The following is a 7958-nucleotide window of genomic DNA, read 5'->3' as shown; positions in this document are numbered from 1 at the left end:
CCTAAGAATTAGGCTTGTTCTTGTGCTGCCCATCAACTTTCCTTCTTTGCGAAAATTCAAAAATACAGCCTTAGCTCTCAGGTTGACTGCTCATCTTTGAGATGGCAGGTGTGGAGGACCCCGCTGGAACAAACTTTCCAGGATGGTGCTCTGCTGTGAGGCTACTGTTATCTTACAGCTGGAACCGATACCATCTACTAAGAAATATGGCATTTGTACACGCATTTTGTGCTCTCCCACCTTAGAAAGGAGAATGCAGGAAAAGTGTGCCCTGTCAAAAGAGCCCTGTGGTTGTTGCTCTCCTCTCCATCTATAAGGAAGATGTTGTCACTGCTCCTTAAATCTAGTAAGTCACATTTATAAAGACGGCAATTTCCCTGCTGTTTCAGCTTTGCCTAATGCAGGTTCCCTCTTGTCTTCCCCTATTACATTCCTTGTCCCCTCACACTCTGTTTTTCCTTTACAAATCACTTGTCCTCCACCGTGGTTTCTCTTTTACCATTGCCCACTTTCCACTCTTAGGACCTTTATTCTTACTGATTTCTTTTGGCCTATCATCCATTCTAGATCACTTAGTTTCTGCTCTACCTTGGTACTCCTCCTCCCTACCACTCCAGACTCTTCTGCCCATTCCTACTCCCATCAAGTGATTCAAGTCTTGCCAGTGCTTCAAACTCCAATGTCTAGCCTGCATGCTCAAACTTCTGTCTTCATTCTTCTCATGATTCAAGAATCCCCATTTGTATTGTATCGTACTGTATTTGTATCCACATTTCAATTTGACACAGTCTTACAAATTAATTTTTAGCTTTTATTTCTGATCCAGTGCTTCCCAATGTTTTCATGTGCAATATTGCTCTGGATTCACTTCAGCATTCACAGTCCCTAAGTTCCACATCCACCTTTGAATTTCTTTCAGGATGCAAACTGCTTCTAGAAATCTTTACAGTCTTGCAACTTGTATGAAATCCTTGGAACACCAGTCTTACAACTTGGATGAAATCCTTGGAATACCTGCTTTGCACTGTCTTGACATACACAGTCTCTAGAAAAAATGTTCTCCAAGGCTGCACCTAGAGTGTGTCCAGGTGTGTACTGGGCTGAAATCTGGCTGGAGAACACTGTGGCTTCCTTCAGGATCTCATGCTTTTTCTTTCCTAGGGAAAAAAAAAAAAAAAAAAAAAAAAAAAGAGCCACTGCATTCTTGAGTCTCACTCTGGTATGGGGTTAGGATGTGGCCAGAGCACACACTCAGATTTGAAGTACTATTTGTTCCCTAGTTAATGTGGTAATTCAAAAAATGTGATAATTATTGGTATTAGTAGAAACAAACAAATAAACAAACAAAAAAAAACCAAACAGCCAACCAGTTACTTTTCAATTCCCCATTATTGGTAGTGGGTCAGTCTTAACTTCTTCACATTTGTGGGGACACCAAGACCCTGGAGAAGAAGGGATCACCCCTTCTACCACTTGCACTCCCACTGTCAAGTGGAACTGGTGTCACTTACCTGTCTTTCAGTTAGGAAAGCATATATATCATCTCTCTTCACCTTCAGTTTCTCAAACTTCTACACTTCTGTTTTCCCAGCTTTAAGTTCTACGGAGTATCTTATGCAACATTCTCTTTCTTGTTTGTTACAGCCCTCAAGTGATCTCTTCCGTCCTGGTTTGGTTTAGGGAAGGATCATGTGGCAGATAGGTGACTGCCGGTGTTCAGAACGGTCACACAATGAGCTGCACAAGTTGCTAGGAGAAGGATGGTAAAATATCATGCACAGGCTACTATCTAGAAATACAGCCATCTTTAAGTGTCTTAGACCGAATTCCACAAATACTGATACCAGAAATGCTAGTTCAATAAGTTGTAAATACTGTTTATTTTCTTAGTTTATTTTTAGGTATTTGCAGAGGAGCTAATAGATCACATGATGATATCAACCCCATATACAAACTGAATCATTAATGTACATTTCTTTCCCCTCACTACCTTAAATGGTATTCATGATATGGGATTTGAAGGCACGTATGTGAATGTTTATGTGCACACTCTAAGAAGAATAATCGTGATTTGGCTACAGCACACCTATTCAACAAGTCAAAAAAATACTCACAGGGAGACCAAATTTAGCTATTCCAAAACATGTCATTATGCATACTGCCAAAATCATATTGAACACCATGCTTACATATAGAAAACAAGCATTTAGAATTCTCTGCCTTCAGAATAGATGTGGAAGCCTGGTGTTCAATAAAATGGCAACAGAAACAATGTTCAAAGAGCATATTTAAATAATGCTTAATCTATTTTTTCTCAATAAATTGTTATTGACAAAATAATGGGTTTAGAACACATCACGAGCTGCCAGAATCTGATTAGGGCAAGAATTGAAGGAGAGACAACTAATAGAAAGAACCTGTATTAATTTCCCATGTCCTTTAATCAAAGAGCAATCCATTTGAAACTACTTACCCAATAGAACATCTTTGCTCCATCCCCAGTGCTGGGTTTCAGTTTGGATGTTCAGCATATATATCCTTCAAGGATATCTTTTCCAAATGTGGAGCCATTTCTGTGAGGGGCTATCGCATACTAGGTCAGATGGACTAGAATTTAACAGGCTTTTACAAATTTGCGATTCTCTATCAGATTTTTAAAGGAAAAGAGATGTGATTTTTCAAGCATAAACAAATTAACTGTGCATAAATTGCTTAGAAATGGATCTTCAGAACAGTATGGTGTACTCTTCCCAAAACCCCACCATCATCTGGAGAAATGATCAGCACACGCTGAGTGTCCTAAAGAGTGTTTTAAATAGTACCAAATTTTGTCATTCTTTACATGTCTTCTGCAGAACTCGGCTAATTTGAGGCTACAATGGAATAATCTAGTTATTTGGCAGCTATCTGCATAAAAATATTTCCATAACGTTAGGAAATGATTATCAAAAAAGCATTGAGTAACTTCAGTTACGGTTTATTCTCTGTTTCTAACCCTTATATTTCCTCAATTAAGAGTTCGTGAGGAAAATTGGAATTTTCTCATCCTTTCATTATTTTTTTTTTTTGTGCAGAACTATTCTAGAAGAGTTTAAATATGCTATCGCTAATTATTACAATAAGGTTAATACTGTTTTCCATAATTAGTTTTTAATGAACATATGTTCATTAATGAAAACTGCACCCTACATGCAATGCCATTTGAGCTGAATGGGCATGAGAGATGTTAAACATAAAATAATACTATGTACCACACATAGGCACCATCCTGCAAACACACGTGATTTCAATTTTACCTTTTCAGTAAATAGAAGCTCTCAGGACAAGTTAGAAGTCTAAGTAAAGCCACACCTAAGTTAGGAGTAGGGACATAGGTTTGATTCTTAAATATTTTAACATATGTTCTTACATAAGTACTTCAGTGAATGGAAGCCAATGCTGGAAGTCTCCCTGTCAGAGAAGGGCACTTCTATCCTTTGTCCAGCGCAAGGCTGCCCCAGTTGCAGGGATGCACACAGTATATACCCATCATAAAAAGTGTATATCCATAATAGAAAAAAAGGTTTTCTTTTGTCTGATACAAGTCATATTTTGGCTATTCTGACTTTGTAGGTGAGCATTTTTTGTCATATATTTATTTATGTTGATAATGAATCCTATTATTTAGTCCTATTTTTTTTTTTAATCTTATTTCCATTTTAATAATTTGGGCCACAGTTGTCACTGTAATTGTAGAAGGAAGCATATGTAAATTCAAGGGAAAGTCTGGACTTGATAATTACTGGGATAAATAGGAGGCTGAGGGCTATTTTAAAAGAGACATAACAACATGCCAAACTACTAAAAATGCTTAATTCGCTTTGCAAATCCTCGCCTTCAGAACATGGCCATCTTACAGAGATATCATGTGATCTGAATAAAAAATTTCTGGTAAGTGTAACGATGACTGTATTCCATGTTGGTTTACACTTTACCTGAAACTTTCTGTCTCTCTCTCCCCCCCTCTCTCTCATCTATTTACCCATCTATATCTGCATCTATCTATACCTATACCTATCTATGTATCTAAATGTTTTCAAGCATCATATACACAACATATTGCAATCCCCCTCCCTCCCTCTCACCCATCTAGTTAGGCCTCGTGTAACTCTATCCTGTTTAATGTTGCTTTGCAGCCCTCCTTCTAGGTGAAGGTACCCCACCCTCTCTGACCCCCTAAAAAAAAAAAAAAAACCAACAAAAAACAAACACGGGCCTTCCATTCGTAGCATTTTCTAAACAATGACAAGTGACAGAAAATATCTTCCATTGTGAGCACAGGGAACGATGGAGGGTAGGTGACACAGGTGAAACTACTTTCCATTTGCAGACCGGCTGCAGCGGGCTGAGGCCCAGTGCCGTAGCAGAGTCCAGGAGTGTGCGTAGCTGCACTCCCCAGCCAGGTCCCGTGTGACATCCCAAGGCAAGAGGCTCGGCTCCGCGCTCGGACGGCAGGCAGCGACCCGTCACGCCTTTTAGTGAAAGAATGGGGGAAAAGACTGCGAGAAGACAAGGAGAAAAAGAAAAAAAGGGCGCAGCGCGTTATTTTCCAAAAGACCAAAAATAGCAGCGCGCTGCCGCGCAAGCCTCCTTATTATTCCTCCGGCGTCGGCATGCAACCGGGGATGCCGCACCTCGCAGGGCGCCGTGCGCTCCGCCACCGCCGACTTCAGCCGCCGCCGCTCGCTCTTCCACCCTCGCCTGCGCTGCCGCTGCCGCGAGCGCGGCTCCGGCGCAGCGGCAGCGCAGGCGAGGGAGGAAGAACGAGCGGCGGCGGCGGCAGCAGTTTCCCCTTTCCCCAGCCCTGGCTCGGCGGGCGCATGCTCACTTGTGCCCGCAGCCCTGGACCATATTTGTCAGGACCTACTCGAGAGCCGGAGAAAAAGAGAGAGAGAGAATTTGGGGGGGTAAGGAGCGGCGGGTTGCGAGCCGGAGCCGCCGGCCACGGCCGGGGAACGGCGTCGGCGGCCGAAGGCCGGCGGTGGGGTCGGGTTCGGCCGTAGGTGAGGATGAAAGTTGGAGAGCGAGAGAAAGGCAGAGGCGCACCTCCTCGCCCTCCCTTACGAAACGCCGCCGGGGAAGGGAGGGGGCTTCTCCCCCCACCCGCGCGGCGGGGATGGAAGTTCGCGCCGGGGAAAGTGGGCAAGTGACTCGCAAGTGGCGGGGGAGCGGCCGGGGCAGGGGGTGCCTCCCCGAGCCCCAAGTGTGTGAGTGAGAAAGAGGAACAAAAGAAAGAGAGAGAGAGGTGCCTGCTATTTCTTTTTCTCTTCCCAAACACATGACGGGAGTACGCGCATCGAGCCGTGCCGCGTATCTCGGCGCAGCCACGGGCACGCACGTATGTGCATGTGCATAGAGCTCCGTATGGGGGAGGGAGCCGCCGAAACGCGCCGGGGGGGCCTTTTTTAGGGGGGGAGGGGGCTCCGCAGGGAGGGGGAAGGGAAGGGGAGAGACATTTTGCGGACTTGCCCCACCGCCGAGCCGCCGCTCGGCTCCATTTAACGCCGCTCGCGGGGCACCGCGGGGACAAACGCGATGGGGCCGGGGGGGGGCGCGGGGCTGCGCGCTGGAGGGCGGGCAGCGGGGGGGATCCTGCGCTGCGCTCCCCCCCGGCCCCGGCTCTTTGTTCGCGCACGCCGAAGGACGGGGCGAGGTGCGGGCGCGGGGGGGCGAGGCGCGGCCGAGGGGGGGGGGGCGGTGCGCGAGCCCCGTTTTTTCGGTCGGAAGCGGCAGGCGGCGGCCGGGATGGACCGGTTGAATGTGCCGCGGGTCCCCGTGCGCGAAGGCCGCGCTCAGCGCGCAGCGGAGAGTTTGGCGTTCCCGTCGCTCCCGCACTTTGTGTGCCTGTGCGCGAGAGATATTTAAAATATAATCATCTCCCAATTTCCGCCATTTTGGGGAAAGTTTGCACACACATGCACATACCGAAAAAAAAAAAAAAGCTAGCGTTTTTTTTTTTTTTTTTAAGAGGCGAAAAAAAAAGTCTTTAGCTCGAGTGCTCCGCGCCCGCCGCTGCCGTGCGGTGCGCGCTCCCGGGCCGCTGCGGCAGGCGGGGGGCGAGCGCGGGGCGGCCCCTGCCCGTTGCGGGCCGGCGGCTGTCACCCGCGGGCGGCGCCGGGGGTCCCGCGGGACAGCCCCGCGCTGCCTGCGCACGTGTGCGCCCGGACGGGGGGGGCGAGCGGCCGGCGCGCGGCTCTGCCCCGAGTTGCGCGCTCTCGGCCCGAGCGCCGCCGGGGGTGCGGCCCCGTCTCCCCCCACCGCTCTGTCTCCGCAGCCGGTGCATTAACAACAGGATATAGGCACACTTGTTCTCGCTAACGTGCGTGTGAGGCGGCGTTTTCGCGACGGGGGGAGGGGGAGCGGGATTTTTTTATTATTATTATTATTGTGATTATTATTTTGGGTGGGAGCGGCCGCCCGGAGCGCGAGGCAAGGGGGATCCGGGGGGCTGGGAGCCACTGCCGCCCCCATTTTGTGGCCGCTTCGTCGGAGCGGCCGCACGCGAGAGCGTGAGAGAAAAAGTTGGAGCTCGGGGCTGGGCTGCGGGCGGGCGGGGGGCGACGCGGCGCTGCTCTCCGCGGGAAGGGGCACCTCTCCGTCGGGCGATCTTCGCGTCGAGATTGGCTGCGAGCGGCCGAGGAGCAAATCCCGCAGCCCCCTCGGGAAAGAGAGCGCGCCCCCCTCCTTCCTCCTCTTCCTCCTCCTCCTCCTCCTCGCTGGGGGAGGGGAGGAGGGAGGAGAAGGTAAAATTTTCCCCTTCCATTCGGAGCCAGCCGCCCTTTCCCGGATCCCCGTTTCGGTGGGGGGGGAGGTGGAGGGGTGGGGGAAGGACCCGGTAAACAAGCGGAGTCCCTCTCTGGTTGTGCAACTTCCTCAGGAACCCTCGGCACCCAGTTCCTCTCCCACCCTCGCGCGCACCGCGCTCGCCCCCGCGCCGACCGGGGGTCCGTCTCCTCCCGCGCGCTCCCGTCTCTCCGGGCCGGGGGGAGGGGGGGAAAGAGAAAAAAGCGGGGAGCGGCGCGGGGCGGCGGGAGAAGCGCGCTCCCACCGCTCGAGCGCTGCCGGCTGGCGGCCGTCGGAGCGGGCGGCCGCTTTGTCTCGGCGCTCCTGCCCGAGCCCGGGCGAAACGCGGACCTGAGCACTCCGGGTTTTCTCCGCCAGAAAGTTTCAAGTGCGGCAAAACACGCCGCAAAACTGGCCAAGGAGGGACCTCTGGCGGTAGGCCGCTGGCAGCCGGCGGCCGCGCCCGGCGGGCCCCGCGCCGCTCCGCTCCGGCGGCCGCTCCGCGGCGCGGCTCCAGGCCGAGCGCGGCGGGGTGCGGGGCTCAGAGCGGCCCGGGCCGGCCTCGCGCACCGCCGTCGGCCGCCGCGTTCTTCGCAGCGCTCGGAGGCGCTGAGTAACGCTTCCTGGAAACGCGGCCCCGCGGGATGCGGCGGGGAAGGCCGTGACGCGCGGAGCCGTGCGGTGACCTGCGGGCAGCGGGACGGGCTGTGCGAGCCGTGAACTGACACGGAGCGAGAGCCGCCTTCTCGTTGTTGTTCCGTTCGGTTTTGAGAGGCGTTGGGCTGAGCGTGTTTGCTTTTTTGTTTCTGCGCGTGAGTCAACGCTCTGCAGCGAGCGCTAACAATCAGGTGGAAAGTGTAAATACAACTCGAGAAGCGAACGCTCGACTTCACGCTGCTTTCGGAACGGCTCGTGTTCAGAATCAGAGCAGAACCTTCCTGCTGCAGCGTAAAGCCCCTTCGGGAAAGCGGTTCCTGCCCCCAGAAGTTCTCCCGTTCCCAGCAGCTCCGGTGAACACCCGCGCGGGCGGAGAGCTGCGGGCGGTGCGGTGCCGGTGCGGTGCCGCCGCGCCGCCCGGGCGGCCCTTGCCGCGAGACCCCGCCGCTCCGCTGCGCTCCGCCGGTCCCAATGGACGC

General features: G+C 51.8%; 1 protein-coding gene and 1 long non-coding RNA gene across 9 annotated transcripts in view; one reads left to right on the top strand and one right to left on the bottom strand.

Annotated features, from left to right (window-relative positions):
- Positions 1-790: 790 nt before the first annotated feature.
- On the bottom strand, positions 791-5101 carry LOC104909777 (uncharacterized). 2 transcript variants are annotated; one of them, XR_014881402.1, is made up of 4 exons: positions 4674-5101; positions 2474-4538; positions 1512-1749; positions 791-1157 (listed from the first exon to the last, which is right to left on the bottom strand). It is a non-coding gene; the product is annotated as an uncharacterized LOC104909777 (long non-coding RNA). The 2 variants fall into 2 exon arrangements; XR_792587.4 differs by having other exon boundaries at positions 2474-5101.
- Positions 4790-7958, top strand: part of L3MBTL3 (L3MBTL histone methyl-lysine binding protein 3) — a 76685-nt gene continuing 73516 nt past the window's right edge. The window contains exon 1 of one of the 7 annotated variants that reach the window (XM_085217323.1): positions 4790-4946. The gene's annotated coding sequence lies outside the window, so the exon portion shown is untranslated. Of the gene's footprint in view, positions 5043-5150; positions 5285-5357; positions 5378-6218; positions 6359-6647; positions 6783-7958 lie in introns of those variants that run through there. The other 6 variants (XM_085217320.1, XM_085217321.1, XM_085217322.1 and 3 more) reach the window with 6 other exon arrangements.

The sequence above is a fragment of the Meleagris gallopavo genome, chromosome 2, assembly GCF_905368555.1.
Source record: "Meleagris gallopavo chromosome 2, MGAL_WU_HG_1.1, whole genome shotgun sequence".
NCBI lineage: Eukaryota > Metazoa > Chordata > Aves > Galliformes > Phasianidae > Meleagris > Meleagris gallopavo.
The sequence above is the reverse complement of the archived record's forward strand: the minus strand, read 5'-3'. Positions and strand labels throughout refer to the sequence as shown.